The sequence below is a fragment of the Oryzias melastigma genome, linkage group LG23 (genome assembly GCF_002922805.2).
Source record: "Oryzias melastigma strain HK-1 linkage group LG23, ASM292280v2, whole genome shotgun sequence".
NCBI classification, from domain to species: Eukaryota; Metazoa; Chordata; class Actinopteri; order Beloniformes; family Adrianichthyidae; genus Oryzias; species Oryzias melastigma.
This window is the reverse complement of record NC_050534.1, coordinates 18,064,853-18,086,218: the sequence shown is the minus strand read 5'-3', so window position 1 is coordinate 18,086,218 and position 21,366 is coordinate 18,064,853. Positions and strand designations below refer to the sequence as shown.

Below are 21,366 nucleotides of genomic sequence, written 5' to 3'. Positions count from 1 at the left end.
TTGTTGTTTTTTAGGTTTAGATCGCTTTCTCACAAAAGGTGGACTATTTGATACATAATGCAGCATGTTGTCACGTTAACACAACAACACGCTGTAGAGTCGACAACTAACTCGACTGCAGAGGCAAAGGAAAGCAATATATTTGATTGTCATGATAGATTAATGAATGAATCATTTTTAGAGAAAAAAGTTTTGTGCGGACAAATTACACTTCTGGGATATCTGAATTAACACTATACATTAAAAAACTTCAAACAAATAAAAATGAAGGAAAAAAAATTATCCCTGGAACTTTTTATGGTCAACAGCTGCATATTGTAATATAAAATTTACCAAGTGATTAATCACAACACAGAAGTTTGCTAAATCTGAGATTAATTGGTTGAAAGCACTAGTTTTAAACAAAAACTCCTGAGAAGGCTAAAATATGAAGTTTTCTAAAAAAGACATTTAACGAGTCAGCTCTTTTGAAGGAGCTCAAAAGACAGATGCATAGCAGGACAGAGAAAAGGACGAAGAGGTGATGGTGCAGAGCAAACATCCATCCTGCCTCTGAGGCTGCCAGATGAGCACCCACCTGATCACCACCGTGGGGGCCACTGAACAGCACACAACAGCTGGCGGTGCCACTTTTATTACCTATAAATTATTCCAGAGCGACTTCAACGATCATCCGTTCTATAACCAGCAGTAAAATACTGCACGGCTCAGAAGTCTCTCTCCGGGTGGCTTTTAGCCTTTTAAAGAATAACTGAAGGTATCCCGCCATCTTGAGTCAGTGTAAGCACCATCACTTGCTATGAGTCATGTTTATATTTAGATTGGAGAGGAAGAGGAGCAACCAAGCGAATAATGCACATCACCTTCCCCAGTGGAAGCATTTGGCTGAGAAAAAGAATATTTGTCTACGTAAATGTGTGTGTGTGTCTGTGATCTACTGTCTGACCTAGAAAAGCAGCAGCACCAATCAGAAGATTCCTGGCGGTTGGGCAACACACTCTACGGTATAAATAACTTCTCGTGTGCCAGTTGCATGCATAATTACAAAGCAGCGAAGCAGAGGAACGCAGCCTAAAAACAATAAGTCATGGTGTGCTCCCTCCCTTGCCAAGCTGCATGACTTTAACATGGCTTGGACATTGTATGATCCTGTACAGCAGGTGGGGCTACAGCATCTCAGTGATCGCCAAATACATGCTGAGCTACAAACGCCTGTAGAAGAAAGATACTGGATAATAAGCTGGCCTCAGGAGAGCAGAAACGGCTTCCTGTTCTCAGAATTCAAGAAAAATGCCAGTTGTTAAAAGTCTAATTTAAATCCCTATTGTCGCCATTTAATTAAAAAAGCTAATCAAGTCATTTTTAACCAAAATGGAAATTAACTTTCCGTCTTAAACCAATTTATGAAATGCTTTATGAAAGAACGTATAGAAAAATAGGATTTTTATTTTACATGACAGTCTTTAAATACTATACGCTATAAAATTAAAGTACGCATGTATGAAATTTAAAAAAATAAAAAAAACAGTGAGAGCAAAATATTTTAAAATCAACTAAATCCTAGGGTTGAATCCAAAGCAAAGGGGGGGATAAGAAAACAAATCAGCTTAAGTACGGTGGCCCTTCAGTGCAAATCACATCAACAAACTGCTCATTGCAAAAATATTTTAAAGATCATAACGGTAATTAAAAAAGCAAAACATTAAATAAAACAGTATTACATTCCACTAATTAAAACAAAATTCTAGAAACTAATGCATGAAAAACATTTCTAAAAACAAAAGTCAGAAGAAGACAAAATGAAACAATAGAAAAATAATATAAAAAAACGGAAAAGATAGGTGTTACGGGACATCACTGATTGGATGATGACGTTTGTCCATCATTTCAACCGAAAGTGATTTGGAATAAAGCGATACTGGATATCATTATCATCATCTAATCAATGACGTCTTATGATAGATACTAGGGATGAAAAAGACATTAGATAGGTATAAAAAAATGATCGGGCAGTGGGAGTAACTGAAGTACTGTTTAGGGATGTAAAAGATAGTTATGTATCAAATAGAGCTGGGACAAAACATCTGTATGGTGAACTATCCCAATATTTTAACTCATTTTTAATTACTGGTCCTCTCTTTCCCGGAATTGGTTTCTTAGATAATACCCAAAAAGTCCACCAGGGTGCTTTTTTGCGTGAGGATGCCATCGAATTTTACCGGGCCAATAAGTTTTTAGTCTAAGTGCTTAAAAACATAATGTCGTGGGTACAGCACGAACACACAGCGTACTTTTTTTTGCTGCTTTTCCGCACCCAGCGAGAAGGGAGGGGCTCCTCAAGCGCTCATCACCTGCTGACGGATGAAAATGCAAGTGGATGACAGAGCTGCCGCGAGCAAAAAGGCCCAATCTGTGTCTGTATTTTTATGAAGTAGATGCAGACAGCATGCGCGGTTTCTAAGTGACAAACATCGATTGTAAGGGCGGTAACAGGAGTAACCGGTCCAAACACCGCGCTAAAATACACGTGGTTCTAGAGGAGAGGTGTCCAGCGTCTGACCGTCCAAGTGAGATGTCTAGCGCCGTTATTGATCCAACAGGTGCGTATGCTAGCGGTACACATGTAGAGCACTAAAGTGTTGATTATCATAGTGTAGGAAATTTTAATAAAAGGAGGGGGGGGGGTTAAATATGGATACCAACAGTGTAAAAAACAATGATCAGATAATATTAACAGGCTGAACATGAACAATTTGCCTCAATAATAATAAATGATCTTACATAAAATGCAAAATTCATTAAAATGCAGCACTGATTTTTTTATTTCCACATTTATTGTTTTTTTTATGGGAGAAGGCCATTTGATATATTCTTCATTTTGGTTCTTAAGTGGAGCTTTGTTTAATAGTTATCTTAAAATGTATGTTATTATTGTAAAGGGACGTTAGTATGTATTGATAATTTTATTCTCATGTTGGATAGGGCATTAGATAGACATATTTTGTTCTATTTTTTTTTCTTAAAAAAAGTTCTGAAGGAAATATTTATATATCTTAGATAACCAAGGTAATATATTGATTTTTGCAATGTTTGGTATATCGAGATACTATTGGTATTGTAAGCCATGTATCGTGAATTGCATTGTATTGTGAGTTACCGTAAGATTCCCAGTCTTCATATCTCGTTTGAAAACCGCAGATATGAACAAGATTGTGGTGCTTAAAAGGTATAAAATCAATCAAAAAGTAAATAGATTTTTGGCAAACTGCAGTATCTCTTTGTTTTATTTCTACCGTTTGTCTTTTTATGTTCATGCGATTCAACTAAGAAATGTGCAATACGAAGCTTGTTTCTTCCAAGTCAATACCTGAATACATTTCTCTAGCAATTATGACATAGAGCTTTAAATACCATATCAATAAGACATATTTAGATTTGAGTATTTTTGCTAAAAAAGAAAAAAAAAAAATCAGACTGTATCATATCCTTAAAAAGTTAGTTTAATCCTTTATGTGTCGATTTATGAACCATGTCAAGATGCGTATCGAATCATGTGAGGAGGAAAGATACACACCCATAATACCTACATTTTCTTGTTTCTCACTGTTTTTCTTTTTTTAACATTTTATTTTGTTTTCTGAAAATTACTTTTGATTTCCGAAATGTTTAGCTTTTGTTTTTTTATGTTTCGGTTTCTGGAATTACGTTTCATTTTCTAAAATGTAATTCTGCTTTTCAAATATTTGCTTTCTTTTTTTAAATGTGTTGAGATCCTTAGAGGGTAACCAAACTCTAAATTAACTTTTTTTTGGCTGTTGAATCTCTATAAATGGGTCTTCAAAAGTGCTGTCAGTTGGTTATTGCTAAATTTTGGAAAAATTAAAATAAAACTTGTTTATTTCTTGAAAATATAGTCTGAAACTGTCTGTGTGCTGCCCCCTACAGGTTGAATTGAGTTATTACAGTTTAATTTTGTGATCTTTCAATGTCATGAACTGCAGCTCCATGTGATAACAGTCATATTTCCCAGCCCCACCCCTCTGACTGGAGTTTCAAATTCCGGCTGTGGGTGGAGTCAGCCTCCAACCTCCCTGTCTGGTTACCCTTTTAAAATGTTTCTGAGTCGAGGGATTTGTTGATGTCATTTGCACTTTGGGGCGACCGTTCCTTAGCATCTGTGTGGCGTAAAAGAGAAATCTGCATTTGATAACTACCTCTCAAAAGGACACAAAGGGACAAAAGGTAAACAACATCACAGAAAGCTGGGAAAGTTTTGAACATTCACTCTCCATTGTTGGAGCCAAAAGCAGACCATTGGTTGGATACGAACTGTGAGCACTTCAGATCTGGGGTGGTGAATTGTCCTCCTCTCAGAAGAGCATCAAAAACATTTTTAGGTGTCGACAGGCCTTGTTGAGCCCCAATTTCAGGCTGAGATACCTAAATGCTACCAACAGTTTTTTGCTAAGCCAACAACTTCACTGATAAGGGTTTACATTCTAAAGGAACATTGTACACTTTAGGATCCTTACCTTTTCAAATGTAGATGTGTCACACAAGAAACTGACCATTTTTCTAAAAACTCTAAGGCACACCTGTGCAGTAATCATGCTGTCTAATCAGCATGTTGATATGGCACACCTGTGAGGTGAGATGCAGATCTCCTCATGGGAGAAATGCTCGCCATCACAGATTTATACAGATTTGTGAACAATATTTGAGAGAAATGGTTATTTTGTGGATGTAGAAAATGTTTCAGATCTTTGATTTTTTTCTCAAAAGATAGGAGCAAAAACAAAAGTGTTGCCTTTATATTTTTGTTCCGTGTAGGTCCTTTCAACTATGACTTCTGAGCCAGAATATGTACTTCTGAGACAATTATTGCTGGGTGTACAAGGGCTTGCTGCACTCGTTCCAAACATCATCATAGGATAAAAGAAACATCTTTATAAATTCTGTCACTATTAAACAAAAAAATATATATCGTTTTCACAATTAAACTAGTGTTGGGGCCTTATTTTCTAAAAATGAACGGATATTCAAAGAAGATTTGTTAACTGCTCAAAGACTTAAAGTTGTCATTGTGTTGAACTAAACCAGACTATGACTTTAAAATAACAGAGTTTTTTTATTTCTTTGGAAAACAAGAATATAAGCTATGTTGGATGTATTTGTTCCAAAGTAAATTTCACCTTCTAAACATAAACCACTTTTTTAAAAAATTAGAGACCATGTTTGTATGTTTCAGACCAAAAACTCAATGAGAAAAACATAAATCGCGTGTGTGTTCCTTCTGTACGCCAATAAAATGTGAAAGACAAACATAAATGCTAAAATTATGACCCAAGCCAAACATTATTTCTCGCAATTAGCCACATTTGTTTAACAGAAAAAAAAGATTGTAAGAAAAATTCTTGTCAAATCTCTTAACATAACATTCTTAAAGAAAACCATTTACATTTTTTTACATAGTCTATCCTCATTTGAGATGAAAACACAACTTGCTCCGCTCATTACTCCGATAAATGCATCCCTGCCCTTATGTTTGCATTGAAGACTGTGCCCTTTTCAATTATTAATGTAGTGGATATCCAGGAGTATGTGTGCAGCAGGTACTGCATTCTTATGTAGTGAAGGGTTCATAAGATTAAACAAACCATCATAATTCTATTTGATATGTTTTCAGATGTGATTTATTTATTAGGGGCTTCAATTAGTAGAAGTAAAGAGAATTGAAAGCTTGACTTTTGATCCTTTTAACCTATGGTAGAAGTAAATGTGAAATAGAGAGGTCCAACAGAAAAAAATAGTCAAGAAGTCAATAAGCCCCCAGTATCATGTTAGAGAACTGGATTTAACCGCCATCAGACCATTTGTTCAAATATTCAGTATTAACCAACAACAGCAGTCTGTTCCAACGGTTGTGTGGCTTTCTGTTGCGATCAAAGAGGCGAGACGCCAGCTCTCCTTTTATGTGGCTTTGATAAACAAACTACACAAATAACCACTTAGAGTTTGTGAGAACTTCTCATTGACCTTCCTGACCAATCGCTCTGCCTCTTGGCCCCTCTATGCATTCTGGGTAATGTAGTCATATCACATTAATAAACATTCATTAGGCTAATTTGAGACAAACATGATATATGAAACTTAGACCAGAAGCATTTAACAAAAGACACATAATATGGATAATTATAAATTATTGAGACAGTATATAATTATAACAAATAGCTATAACTTTGTTTGAATGGTAGACAGTCGTGGCTTTCATAAAGAAAAGCTTTTACTCCCATTCCTGTTATTAAAAAAGGCTTTAGAACCAAAAATGGACCATGCAGTCTGGGAGAAATGATTCACTTTTACATCCAATACACTAAAGAGGACTCCTATTCATGAAAGCATTCAAAATGTATTAATCATTGACATATATAATTTTATTTAACTATAGCCAGCCAAAGTAGTTAAATGTATGAGCTTTTATGTTGTTCCCTGATCTAAGATAAACACGTCTTTTTAACTTTCTGAAAAGGAAAAAAAAAAAACAGAATTGTATTTAATATTATTCCTAAGACTATGTTAGTTCTGATTGTGGTTTCTCTTTTTTTATTTTTTGCTTTTCAAATTAAGAATTTGCAATCAAATATATTTGAATACATTATGTAATTTTGAAGTCAGCAACAACATTTGCAAATATTCACAGAAAATTCTTCAATTGTAAATTTGGATTGTTGCCCAGCACGAGCTAGATAAATAGAAGCAATTACAGATGTGACAGAAAAAGATTAAGTAAAGTAAATCTGGAACTTGAGGCACTCAATATAAAAACTAATTTACATATAAATACAACGTACCAAAACACAGCGAGTCAAAACTAATGATAAAGGCTACCTGCGCTCTATGGGACATTCAGGTTTTAAAGCCTTAGTCACTTACACCTGTATGGGAGCTGTGAATTTTGGGGTTGTCCAGGTGGTAATAATGATAAAACTGGGGGATATTGTTATTATTGTCTTGATGAAAATAAGAAAAACATCATAAGCCCATTAAGGTAGAGTGATCCCGTTAAGATTCTCCCCTGTGGTTAAAGAAAATGAATGGAGGTTCATGATCAAAATCCTAGCATCAATCCGCCATCTTGAATGTTTATTTCTATTCTTTGACCTAGTTGCTGAAAACATCGCGTACCCAATAGGGCTGGGAATACCGATAGTATCTCAATATGGCAAACATTGCAATAATCAATGTATTACCTTGGTGATCTATGATATATAACTATTTTTAAATCATATGTATCGTTTTATTTTTTCAAATTAAATGATGCATTTCAGGGCAAAACACAGAAAAAATGGTGTGTTTGTTGTGTTGGAATGATTGGAGAAATGACTGAATTGGAAAAACACACACAAACGTGATATATGGGTTTCTGCCCCTAAACTTATGGGGTCTCTTTTTGGGGTCCAGATGAATCCACCTTTACTATGAAGTGTTATCCCTTTAATGACAAAGGTGGACACAGATGGACAGGATTTCATGAAAATGAAAAAATAACTGGAGGAAAAAAAAAGTTCAGTGGTTAGAAAAATGCAATTAAAACAAATTTTAACATGATACACATTGCATCTAACACCATTTTTCTGATAATATCATAAACAGTTATCAGCGTAACTTCTTCATAGACTCCTCTGTAACCGCCTTACAACATGCCTCCAATGTACCAAAGTAGCCGTAAAAAATGTCTGAATACAGATCAAACGCAAAGATCAGAACTCCATCAACTAGGGCTTGGTTAATAAAATCAATTGATCGATTTAAGCTTAACAGATCAATAATCGATTCATAAAAATATAAATCAATTTAGCACATAAAACCAAAGTCCACTAGCTTGATGCTAACGTTTAATGGAATTTTAAATTGGACGGCTAATGCTAAAGCTCGGTCGACCTAAACATACATTGCTGACTAAATGAACATCTTTATTAACTCACAGGTAATACATTTCCAAACTCTTTTAAGGAAATAGTTTTTAAAGTAACCATTTGTGGTCTAAAGCAACGTTTTTTGCCAATTTTTTCTTCTTCTGGAATAAGACGTAATGCTATAGTGTGATCGCCACCTAGTGGCAAAACTGAAACGTCCTCCAGGAAATGCAGAACAATTCTTTGAGTTTCTCCATTTGAGAATCCATGTAACACTGTATGCTATTAACAATCTCTATAATTTTACTAGTACATTTTACAATATGTGAACTGCATGAGATTAAAATAAATATATTCAAAACATATATTAGAGTATTAATGTATTTCAAAACAAATGTGTAAATGTGTATAAATGCGTAAACTCTAAATTGAATTGAATTGAAGAATCGAAGAAAATCTGAATCGAATCGATCCAGGTTCTTTTGAATGTAACCGAATAGTTTCTGGAAATTATAATCAATACCCGGCCCTACAAACAACAAACTAAGGAACTCTGTCAGGACCGATAGTGTTTTCCAGTCTGAATATACTCCTATTAAAACACTGAATTAATGGTGAAAGACATTTGGTAAAGTGCTACCAATGGTTGTCTGTTTAAAACGCTTGGTTCTAAGAAAATTAAAGAAGCACAAATTCTTTTTTTTTTTTCTTCATTTTAGATGCTGCTTTTTCAGTTGCTCTGATTGCTAGTTTGACATCTATCTATCAAACACCCAGAACTTATTACTACTCGGTACAAAAGACATCTTTGCTCAAACAATCGCAGCTGAAAACCATGATTAACCAACACAGATGGAAATCTGCTGATCTACAAGCCACTGACATCTGAAATGACATTTTACAGGCAAACAAGATCCCAGCAATTTACCCTCAACTAACAATTGTAAACTTCTCTGCAATGATTCCGTCTAAAAAACTGACGGATGACACAAATCTTCAATTTTTCGCTTCTATTTAAATCTTTGGCTTTTCTTCTTGTAAAATGTCAGATCCTTGTTTAAATAATAGGAGGTTAATTCTCTCTCCACAAGTGTGTGGATGACATTCATGCCTGTTAAATGGCATCAATCCATATCCGCTTTAGCAGCACTTTAGTTTTCATTCCCATGAATCTATGAGAGGCGAGCTCTGCACGGTGACTTTCATCAAGGCTGATAAGACCGACAATTTCAGACATTCTGGATGTGCTGGTTCCTATTTTGGAAATACAAGGCTAAATTAGAAAAGCTGATTTAGCTCTGGTTTCTATTTGAAACACATGCTTGTTGTTCAATACGACGCATTAGCTCTAAGTGAAGGAAATGGATGTTGGCAGACGGCAAACACACGGGGTGGAGAGTTGTTGTCCCATCATGTTAAGTTTTCTAAACTGCCACATTCACACCAAACATGTTGTTTCTGCTGATAACTCTTCAGAGTTGGACTAACATGAAGAGAAAAAAAAAGGACAAACCCATGGTTGAGTTTGTTCTGAAAACACGGCACAAGCTGTTTCTCACTGAATATGAATGCACGTTTCTGAGATGTTCCTTTGAAAATGTTACATTATCTCAAAAGATTTTTTTTTTCTGAGACAGGGACATAATTACCACGTTCTACACCGTAATTAGGAGTTTTTTTTGTCGTGTTTCTGAATTAATTAGCACTTTTAAAAGAACCGTGAACAAAAAACTCTCCGTTTGAACTCGGGCTTTTGAGGACTTGAGTCGATTGAAGTATTTTGTTTATTCAAGAACACGGCAATAGAATGAAAGATGTCACGTTTCATTAGGTTGTGCAGCTGTGGCTCATTTTCAGAGTTTGCATTTGGAGACAAATGGATTGTATTTATAAAGGTTAAATGAGAAAGGCAATTTATTTTCTTGGTTGGAGTAATTTATCAGCATTTTGTCTCTATTATAAAATTCCAGTCTCAATGCCACAAAACTTTAATAGCTTGAGTTTTAAAAAAATACAACATAACTTCTTTTTTTTTATTTGCAAACAAAGTGAATTTTCAGGACATTTGAGTGAAAAAGTAAGGAACTAATCTGTCAGTTTTTTGAAGCATTTAAGCCCAAATGTTTTCTGTTTGGCCTCACTGATGTAGCAAAAATAATTAATTTTTTGTTTGAATTTTTAGTTACATTTTCAAATAAAGCTTTTAAAAATGATCTAGATCCAATATGTACTTCGATTGCATTGGATCTGTAAAATACATCCACTATACATTTACCTCAAGAGTTTTAGCAAACAACTCTGTAGTACTCTTAGGAAAGGTTTTAAGTGTTTTCTAACAACAAACTTTTAGGACTCATTTTAAATTTGAATTAGTTGAAAATCCAAATTACGCATTGAAAAATTGAGGCAAGGTGGAGTACAATTCATTAACTTGGTGTAACAATCGAAAAGGTGGAACTGTTCTTCTAAGACACTTTAGGTGTCATTTTATGATGAAGTCATCGGAACCCTTGACTGTATATATGAGAACTGGAGTAAGTGATTGTGATGTCACCCGAAGAAAATGACTAAAACTGATGTTGGAGCCAGACGTCATCAGTAAACACTACTTGTTAAGAGTTGGTCTGAGTCAATGTTTCTATGGCAACCATTCTCACTAATCAGGAGAGAGCTTAGTCCAGTCCATATACAGTCAATGCCCTGGAATGAAGCCTCCCTATAGACAAGCTTTGGTGTGTCCCCTATTGTATTTTTTTATTGCCCGCAGCAATCACTGACTAAAAGTCAAAAAAATCTGCTGACTCGACTTATAAAATCCTTTTTGGGGAAAAAAAAGTTGTAATCCTCTGATGAAACCAATATACATGGGTTGGGAATATCCATAGGTCGTTTTGAAATTATTATGAGATGGCCACACGACCTACAAAATGGTGGCCATTTTGTGGCAAAATCTAAGATTTGGTGATTTTCTCAGATGGGAAAGTGAAACAATTCTTTTGGCAATTTCCACAAAATTTCACACACATCGCTAGTTTAAGTCTACAACGAACACTGGAGTTTTGTCGACTTGTGACCTGGGGAAGAGGCCGCCATTTTAAATAAAAAAACAAAACAATTAAATTTAAACATACCAGCCTTTCAGAAAGACATGGGGGGAGTCAGGAGTGCATAGTGGCTGGTTAGCAAGTGAGGTCGGCTAAAAGGTGGAGATCAAGGGCAGCGGTGGCGCATAGGGGTGTGCAGCGAGGGCAGCAGGTAGCACCTGTGGGCTATACAACGCCACTCACAGCTTCAATTTTGGTATTATGAAGCTTCCACTTTATCTATTTTTCACACTGGTAACACAGAATAACACACACTTATCAAACTACCGTAACTCTTCAACCATTTACTCTACATAATTACAATGGATTCCGATATGGAGAAAAGGTACTCCAGAATAAGCAAGTTTACATCAGTTGTGTTAACACTACACTACTTTAAAGTGCTCTAAGTCAGAACAAAACTGTTTTTGTTCACTTCAGAGTCATTTGGCATTATTTTAGTTGCATAGACGGTTGAAGAGTTGAGGTAATTCAAAGATTGTCAACCTAGCTCCCGTAGCCCTATAACACGACCTACAAAACTCTTGCATCATGCAAATATTTATTTTCCAATTAGACTTTTTTGTTTTTGCAGTAGGATTTTTCATAGTCTGTGGATATCTTTGAGTTATTTCCGTCAAGCTCTATAAAAAGCTTAAGGTGTTTGGTTACATTGACTTGACACACATTCGTATTCCACAAATATATGTCTGACCTCCATCTGATTGCGATCCTATTTCATGTCGGATGCACACACAGTTTGGGTGAAGGTGACCTCCAACCTTGAAGAGAACCTATAGCAAAGGAGAAGTCCCTTCAAGGAGACACTTTACATTGAAGCTCTAAATACAATCAATAGCATCCTCATCTATTGATTTTGGGATGATTACATGGCTGCACATGGGTGAAAAACAAAATCCCTAAATCGGAAAACCTGAATGAGCTCCGGGTACATCTGCAAAATAAAAGGTGGTCTCACAGAGAGACATTTCATCGCACAAAAGCTAAAATGCTCCTGTCGAGTTTGCATTGTGCCTTTTATGATAGGAGTCTATTCAAGCCAGTCTACCAGAGGGAGAGGGCTGTAAAAATGCTGCTCTGCTTTTGCTGCTCATTTCTTCACACCACAATGCACTCCAACCAAGAATACACCATCCAAATAAACAACGCCATGTCAACTAACTGCAGCCCATCAATCTCCGTTCATCCCAGTGAGTCTTGTAAACAGATAAAAAGCTAATCAAATCCTTCACTGTGTAATTTATCATGTCCCGTCTTACCAACACTTATTTCCTTTTATTCGTCCTTGGTAACACCTCCACTGCTCTGACAACAAATCATTTTTATTCCTTTAGTTTTCGTTGGCAGTGTTCCGATGATACAGACACCAAATCCTTACATTTCTGAGAAAATTAAGTACATTCTTTGTACTTAATATTTTCAATACTGACTAGCATCAATGCATGTCTTTAGAGTACATTTGGAAAACTGGAAAATGATTGTTTACGTCTACGGCCCTGATCAACAAGAGGAGATGACCGCATGTTTATTGCTGTTTGCCTTTTACCTCGTTTCAACAAAAAAATTAGTTTTTTGCTTGGTTCTAGTGATGAGAATTACTTTAAAACCAGATTAAACCGGAGTGACACTGAATACAATACAAATAGGGGGTGACCTCGCTGTTAAAAGAATGAAACAATCAGATTTACTTCGGTTTAATCCTGACTGTAATAAACATTAACCTATGCTTTTAAATCTTCACTTTAAAATCAATTTCTATTTGGCTATGAAAACAGTTTTGACATGTCGAGTGACTAGAACTGAACAAAACAAAAAAAAAGTATAAAATCTAAAAATGTAAAAGATAATATTTATTGTTGCCTTAAAAATGTTAAGAAATTGCTATAAAATAAAATTAATTTATTAGACAGGTGTTGTATTTTCTAGGAGATAATTTTCAATTTAGATTCAAAATTATTAATTGCTGCTTATATCTTTATGTAAAACAGCTCCTGTCCTGTGACTCATAACATTATATTAACTACTAACTTTAACTAGACAATGATATACAATATCAAATGCAATGTGGCTTTGAGTCTCAGATTAAATAAATCCCAAAACGGAACAACTTTGTGATTCACTGAGAGACTGTAACAAATACAGCAAACTAGCAGATTTTCTTTTGATAGAGTGCAGAGGGACTGCTGGATGTGAAGCTTCAATCCATCGTTTGAGATTTCACCTTGGATGAATGTCAAATCAGCTGAACAGTCGCCAAGCCACAAACATGAAAACTCAAAGCATTCGTCGTGATCTCCTCACATTATCTGCTAAATATAAAACAGGCTAAAAATATTGGGTTCTTTTTTAGACAAAATAATTGCGTAGATTACACAAACATTGACATTTAAATATTTAATTTGATATTTCTTACAATAGTCTTCTTAAAAAACAACCAACTTTTGAGAAAGAGGACAATACAAGAAGAAAAGTAAAATCTCAATTATCTCGCAAATAAACATAATTAAAGTCCTGCTCCGATCAGCCTATGGTTCATTTTAAGTGTTCCCAGTTGTCTTAATTATGATTAAGACATTTTCAGGCAAAATCAAAACCCGTGTTGTTTTCTAGAACATATGTTTCTCCAGAACAGCAGTAGTTCATTAGAAATTCACATCTAAGTTGTGGGTGGAACTGTTAGCACGGAATAAGTCTACCCCCATTTCCCATCATCCCTTTGTTCTTACCTATGGTTCATATGCTCGCCTGCTAGTTTACAGCGCCTCACACCCCCAGCTTACAGATCAGCCTGCAATCGGTGAGCCTACCACACTGCTACGAGCTTTTCCAACTGGCATTTTTCCTCTGGTCCTGATTTACATTGATTTGAATAAAGAAATATTTAGAAATGTAATTTTAAGCTGTTTTTTTTTTTTTTACGCCCATGAAAAAAATGCTTCAAGAACATGTTAAAACTACACATTTTTATTCCCAACTCGTTATATGTGGACTTATGGTTTGGGCCCCCAACTCGTCAATTTTTGACGCTTTGGGTGTCCCCAACTCATCGTTTTACGATTGTGTTTAATCGGTACCAGGCTAGGGTTAGGGTACCGGTCTGGATCCCAAGGGTTGGGGACCCCTGATTAGCGTATGCATTTTTCCCATCTGTGGTCCAGTACCAAGTGGCCATAGGACCGGTACCAGTTTGCGGCCCGTAGATCGGGGACTCCTGATTTAATGGGAACAACCAGCACATCAAAAAACGACAACTTGGAAGCACAAAATGTCAAAAAGTGACACAGCGGGAGCCAAAATCATACGTTGATATATGACGAGTTGGGAGTGAGAGTGCACTGGTTAAAAAGAGCAAAAGGACAACTTTCAACAGAATGGATCCTTAATATAAAGACACATGATACAAGTTAGACCAGAGAAATTCAGGAAATGTCACAATAACTTTTCTAAAATAAACTAAATCTACAGATCTGCTGGATGAGTTCCCTAAAAAGCAAATCATACACAAATCAATGAAAGCAATTAAAGCCTCAAGTAAACAGTCGAGAGTAAACATTGAAGTATTTGCATTCACAGTGCACTTCACAGGATTTCTAACACCCTGAAATACATTGGTCAAGATCACAGGCCGGCTGGAGCTGCTTAAAGTCAGTTTTAATGAATGTGAGGAATAAACTGGGTAGAGAATTTTCAGACACATTTTGATGAAGGAGAAATCACTATTATTGACACAGATGCCGGGCGCGTCGAGGATAAAAGGACCCAGTTCATTACAGCAGTTGTCCGTATTGAGGGTTGCAGCGGCGCGGTCTCAGTACTTTTTGCTGAATGAATTACACATATGTGGTGGATTTAAATTGATGGGGCAAAAGGTGGCTGCTGACAGCAGAGCACTCTGATTTAGCATTTATGCCTAATGAATGTTTGTGGAGCCTGAGTGAAAACTCTTTAAAAGGCAGGAAGAAAAATCATTTTATGGTTAGTTAAACAAAAAAAAATTCAATTTTATGTTTTGGCCACTGCAGAAAACTTGCCTGGTGCGAAAGGATTTCATGGTTGATTTTGTTAATATTACCAAGCCTCGAAAGACCTCCACGATGATGCATAAAAAGCTCTTTATACATGGTGTTGGGACAATCTCCTGGATTTTATGACTTATGTGGAGGCCTGTGAGGAAATGCAATTCATTATAAAACAAAGAGCAGCTCCCTCTTTGGTCTATTAACTGCATTCTGTTTTAGAATTTAATTAATTTTCAAACAGCAGGGTGTCGTTTTGTACAAGGTGTAATTCATCCCATGTGGTTATACTAAGTCACGTTAATCCACATGTATCGGTTTCCTAAACAAACACCTGCTGAACCTTGTATTCATGGGAGGAGTTAAGAGAAGATTTGGTTGTGTATTTTGATTTTAGTGTGTTTTTGTTTCTTCAGCTTTCAGTCAATCTGCAGATTTATGCATAGAGTGAAAAGAAATTGTGATGGTGGCGGTTATCTCTAAAGTTTATTACACTCCAAACACCCCCCCCCCACCCCACCCCAAAAAAAAGCTCAACCGTCCATCTTTCTGTGTGACAAATGGAAATGTTGACATTTTCCTGGAGTTAGAATTCTGCTCCAGGCTATGGATTTTGAAATTGTCTCCTGAGATTTGATTTTTCTTCAATACGTCAAGTAATGTACTGATCATTAGAAGATTTAGGATGCAACTTTACTTTGATATGTTTGTATGATATGTTTTTAAATCTCTAAAAGCACTGGTGATGGTTACATTAAGCATCAAAACGATCAGCTACTAAATTAATCATTGAAGTCCCCCTCCTATGAAAATCCTGTTTTTGGATTTTTTAACATGTATGTGTTGTGGTTTGTTATGAAAGGGAACAAATGTAATAAATCCTTTTGCTTTTGCATTTCTGGTTATTTCTCCTTTTAAATCTCTGTCAATCAAACTGTCTATGACAGTTTGATTGACAGAGATTTGTGGTTTATATGTACAAGCAAAGATTTATGCTTGTGAGGCACAGAACTATCATAATCTGACAGGAGGGATCAGGGGCGGGGCTGCTCAGTTCAGCTCCAGAAGCCACGCCCCCTCAGAGAAGATTTTGGAAACAGAGGCTTAAGGAATACAGGTTTTGCCGTACTATCCACCCAACAAGGCAGTTGTGACTAAAGCTTTGAAGGCCACATTAATGAAAATCAATACATTGTATAATTGATTGTCAGAAATAGTAGCATAAGACAGAAAAGAAACAAAGTAAAAATGTAACTTTACTTATTGAACATTATTAAATATGACACTTTTGTCTCTCAGCCATACAACACAGAATTTATCCGCCAACAGCATAAGTGTTCATTATTCAAATCACATTATTTCTGGTCGGGTAGTAATAGTTATCCTTATTAGTCCAACTGAATGAAGAATGTCAGAATCCTTTTAGCGGATCTGGTTACGTGGTATTTCTTTTCCTGTGAGATACATTATCTCAATCTTCTTTACAGCCCTGTGGTAATTTGGGGGCTTCAGTACAAGTTCACACTGTGTGCAGAACACCTGAAAGGGATTTTTTTTTCAGATAGAAAAGTTTAACATGTTGAACTTTCTTATTTAAACATTGAACCGCAAGTTTTAATGTCATTTTTTATTTGATGGAAATTGTCTTATACTTTAACTCCGCTTGACTACTGGTGTTTTAGTGTCTGTTCTGGTTCATTGGCCTCAGACATACCAGTGGTAGATTGGAAACTTCATAAAGAAAGGAAGGAGGAAAAAGTTCATGAAAAAATAAATCTGAATGATTGATTAACTGTTAAATCAAATCAATTAGCAAATTGAATCATTTATGAATTATTCACATTCCCGATCTGAGTGGTGAATAATAAGAATAACATATTCCTGCAGCCTGTTCGGCATTAGAACATAACTAATAACTTAATTTTAAATAATGTGATTTGTTTTAATCTGCAACTTAAAGACTTACTCCAATGAAAATAATCTTTTTTGTGTTTTTAACTTGCAGCATTTTCTCATGGTAGAGGACCTAGATAAAATACTGTACAATTAAAACTGTTTCTGAGTATGTCTTAATACAAATCAGGAGTAGATGAAAACCAGATGCTTAAAAAAGCTCAGACTGCTGATGCAGCTTCTGAAATGGCCGTGGTAGAGTCTCCCCTCCCCTGCGCACACCGTTCACGCTTAAATGTGCAAGACACAACGAGCATTCAACAATTGGATTGTAGCAAATTGCTTCTTGTTGTTTTTTGCGACGCTAGTATTAGTTTGAGGCTATAAAATTGAGCGTCCAAACAGAGCTACTAGCAATTGGGAGGGGGCGTGCTCTGTGTCAACAGTAATGCCCACAACCCCGAATCGTATTTTTAATGAGCTACTGCCGCTGTACGTAATATATCTCTTAAAAAATGACAAATGCTTTTTGATTTTGTCTAAAAAAAACGGCATAATCATAATTAAGATATCACTGGGAACAGTTTAAGAATAGACAATTATATGATTGGAGTGAAGAACTTCAACGTTCAGGTTACATTAGGGCTGGGCGATAGGGTCAGAAAACCAAATCTCCGATTTTTTTTATTCTAAATTCTATTCTTGATTTTGATTGATTTTTTTTCTCCCTTTTTTACTTTATTTAACAAAATTAAAAATGAAAGAATATTTTAAACAACTATTTGAATTTAACATGTCTATTGGAAATTAGCTTGAAGACAAAGTGTCACTAAATACCATCTGTAGAAATGTTTTTACAGTCATTTAAAAAAATATGTTTAATGCAAAGGAAGTCACAACAAAACCAAATCCTCAGATAAAAAAACTTTTTTTTTCCTAAGGAACTCCTTACATTTCTGTCACCTAAAGAAGCCCTAGAGAGCAGAGATTAAAAAAATAAAATGTCTAAGACAACAAATTTGCATTAATTGATAATATCGATATATCGCCCAGCCCTGTTACATAAGCTCATATTATACTTTATTTGGTCTCTTATGAAAACAAGTGAAAATGTGACGCTAGAATAAGTAATCTAATTATTTGTATAAACAAAAAGAATACAATTAAATAATTACAAATCACCTTCAAAAAGCTTAAAAAAAAAAAAAAAAAAAAAAACCTTTTGCCCAAATCCAGATAAAAATCTGATAATAAATGCCAGTGCCTGAGATATTCTGGGTAATTCTAAACAAAATGCTTTGATATAAACCACAAACATAACTATATTCTATGTTGCAGAATGTTTATATACAAATGTTTCACTTAATTATACAGATGTATTTTACATACGTAAATAAATATGTTTTTCTTCTTTTTCCCCAATCTTTAATGTGTTTATCAGAAAAATGTAAAAGCACCAGATAAACAAGTTTTCTTCGTTCTTTTCCCTTTCATTTTCACAGTATTATAAAAAATCCAAATTTGTTGATTTTTTTTCATCTACATTTTTGCAACAGGCTACTTTACACCAATACCTTATATTTTTTTATCAAGTAAAACAGTTCTTCTCATACTAAGCATTTCATTGTATTGTTGACATTGTGTTGATTCTGCATATGAGAAATAAAGCTCCATTTATTCATTCATTCATTTTGTTAATGGAATCATTTCAATTTATAGTTTAGAAATATAAATACAAAGTAATATTCTTCAAGACAATATTGGTTCAACAAAGCAAAAGACAAACTACTATAAGATTTATATTAAATCTCAACGTTTTAAAATAATTCAATTCAAATGAATCATATCTACTGTGTATGCAAGATAAAAAAGATGTAAAACTAAGATGGAAACTGCATCCGCTATTTCTAACTTCACAGGCTTTAGGGAATATTTCATTTTACAAGATCAAAAATTGTGCACAGAATTTAGTTTTGCTGCTACAAGAAAACCACATGTCCCTTATATTATAAGTCAAATTGTATTACTTTAAACTAAACTCAGCATCCCACAGACCCTCAGAACATTCACTGAATGAGAATCGTTCTGTTCCGTCATTTAGACAACGTCACATCTTTGATCTCGCTGCAATTTCCCTCTGGTAAAAAACTTTCTGGTCCTTTCATCTGTGCAGAGACTGAACGAGGAGCGCCGTCTGGAAACAGGTGCTTCACTTGTTTGATGTTGCCTTGCTGTAGTCCAGCAGGTTGGGAAACATGAAGCAATCACGACCCCGGTCTTCAGACCCACGATGCGGTCGCCTCCCTCCTCCTTGCTTTCTGATGAAGCGGCCAGGTGCCAAAAATGCGCACAGCTGTGTTGAATAATACATCTGACACACTGACGGCGGGACAGAAGCAACCTCGGAGAATGTCTTGGACTCGCTGTGCTCACACACTCGACTCATTACACAAGTTAATGAAAAAGTTGGTGTGAAGTTGGCTACCACGACACCTCAACTGTTTCTCCAGCTGAGAGAAGCAGGGAGTCATCTTGCAGAAAGAAGAACTGGATTTGGCAGCTCCATCAAAGAAAGTATTGTTTTTCCGCTTGTATTCTATAACAAAGTGACATGCAGTAGCTGTACAATAGTGTCTGTTTTCTAAAGGGGACAAACGTGACTTAATTTATTTTACTACTAAAGGATTTAGCACATAAAACTAGGGCTGTAACGAGTATCCGGGTGCTCGGGTATTCGCGATCTGCTCCCAAAATTTCGAGTACGGATACTCGCGACGTCCAAGATCGCTGATTCGCGATCTTTATAAATGTAGTAAATTGTAGCAAAAGATGATCAAAATATCAATTGGGGACGATGTATTTTTGCTCTAAAATGCAGATTAATGTCGGATTTTATTTTTACGAACTAAAATAAAGCCGAAAGAGCCGCTGTACTTACACCGGAAGTAAACACATCTTCGTGACGGTGAAGCTTCCGGTTTTCAGAGTAAAACTAGCGAGAGCTTTTTTCCGTTCAAAAACTGAGACTGAAGTTCCGCTCACAGACGTGACTTCTGAAAAAATGAATTAGCTTTAACATCGGAGCTTTAGCTCCAGTGTTTACATTATTTTGGTTATGATAACTCTTCAACATTTGACGCAATTAATGAAACTCCAGTTTATTCTGAAGAAACAGCTTTGCGCTGCTGAAAGGTGGATGTAATCAACGTGAATCAGCTGATTCTGCAGCGGAAAAAAAATTTTCATAGAACCTCTGCAGCAATATGTGATGCTTAAAACGTAAAATATTGAAGAGCTTTGAAAATAGAAAACTGTGTAGAACATTTTCAGGTTTTGTTGTTATATGACCCAAAACATAAGTGATTTTTATCCTTTTTATGTAGTTTTACTGCTGAACCAGAAGATTGAAAAACAAAAAAAACTTTAAACTGACAAAAAAAAAAGTATTTTTATCTGAATCTTTGTGTTTTTTTTAATCAGTAGTAATAAAAAGTAAGAATTGTGGTTCAACTCGTGAATCGTTGCTCTTGATTCGTGAATCGAATCGGATCGCCACCTAAGTGATGATCCACAGCCCTACATAAAACCACAGTATAAACCAACCACTGTAAAAAACGCTCTGAACATATACAGATAAAAACATTTCACTCTTTAAGTCCATACAACTCCATGTATGAAAATATACTATAAAGTTTAGCTGCAAATACAAAAGGAGTTTATACATATATACACCTCACAGTGAGAAGATTTATAATGCTTTATTGTAACAGTAGCATCTGTTCATCACAAGACACCCTCAGCTATTTACCCAGCTGTTTATTGCCAAACATGACAAAAAAAAAAAAAAAACGCCAAATAAAATGTTGGTCTTTGCAAACACTCCTCCAGCTTCATTAAAAATTGTATACTAAGCATTATAAATTTAGAACTGTTTCATAATCCTAATTTTATGCTTTGGAGGTTTTGGTTCTTGCAAGAGAGTGGGTCAAATCATCTGAAAAGTGGGGTTTTATTAGATTTGACTAAATAGTTTGATTCAATCAAAAGTTAACTTCGATAAAAAGGAGTCCAGGGACTCCCATCAAGAGCTCGACCATACCATGTTTAACCCTTTAACACACGCTCTTTAACATACCCTAAACTCTTCAATGCGATCCACGTGATTCCGAAGCACAAGAGAGCAGCTTTTCATAGCAGCTTTGTACCGATATGCAACACATTGCTAACATAAAGTGTTGCATCACACCAGCGTTGGTATATTGATTGCGTAAGCCCTTCACTACTGTACAGTGTTGCATATCAGAGCTTTTCTCAGCTTTACAATCTGTTGGAATGGCATTAATTGATTCAACAGTTGAGTTACAGGAGTCCAAGAGTGTCAACCATAGACTGTATATGTAATAGGGGTGTTGCGGATCACGGATTATCCGTGGTCCG

At 35.6% G+C, this 21,366-nt stretch overlaps 1 protein-coding gene across 2 annotated transcripts in view; it reads right to left on the bottom strand.

The window, feature by feature from the left end:
• Positions 1-21,366, bottom strand: part of syt1a (synaptotagmin Ia) — a 219,143-nt gene that overhangs the window by 179,083 nt on the left and 18,694 nt on the right. The window lies entirely within an intron of this gene.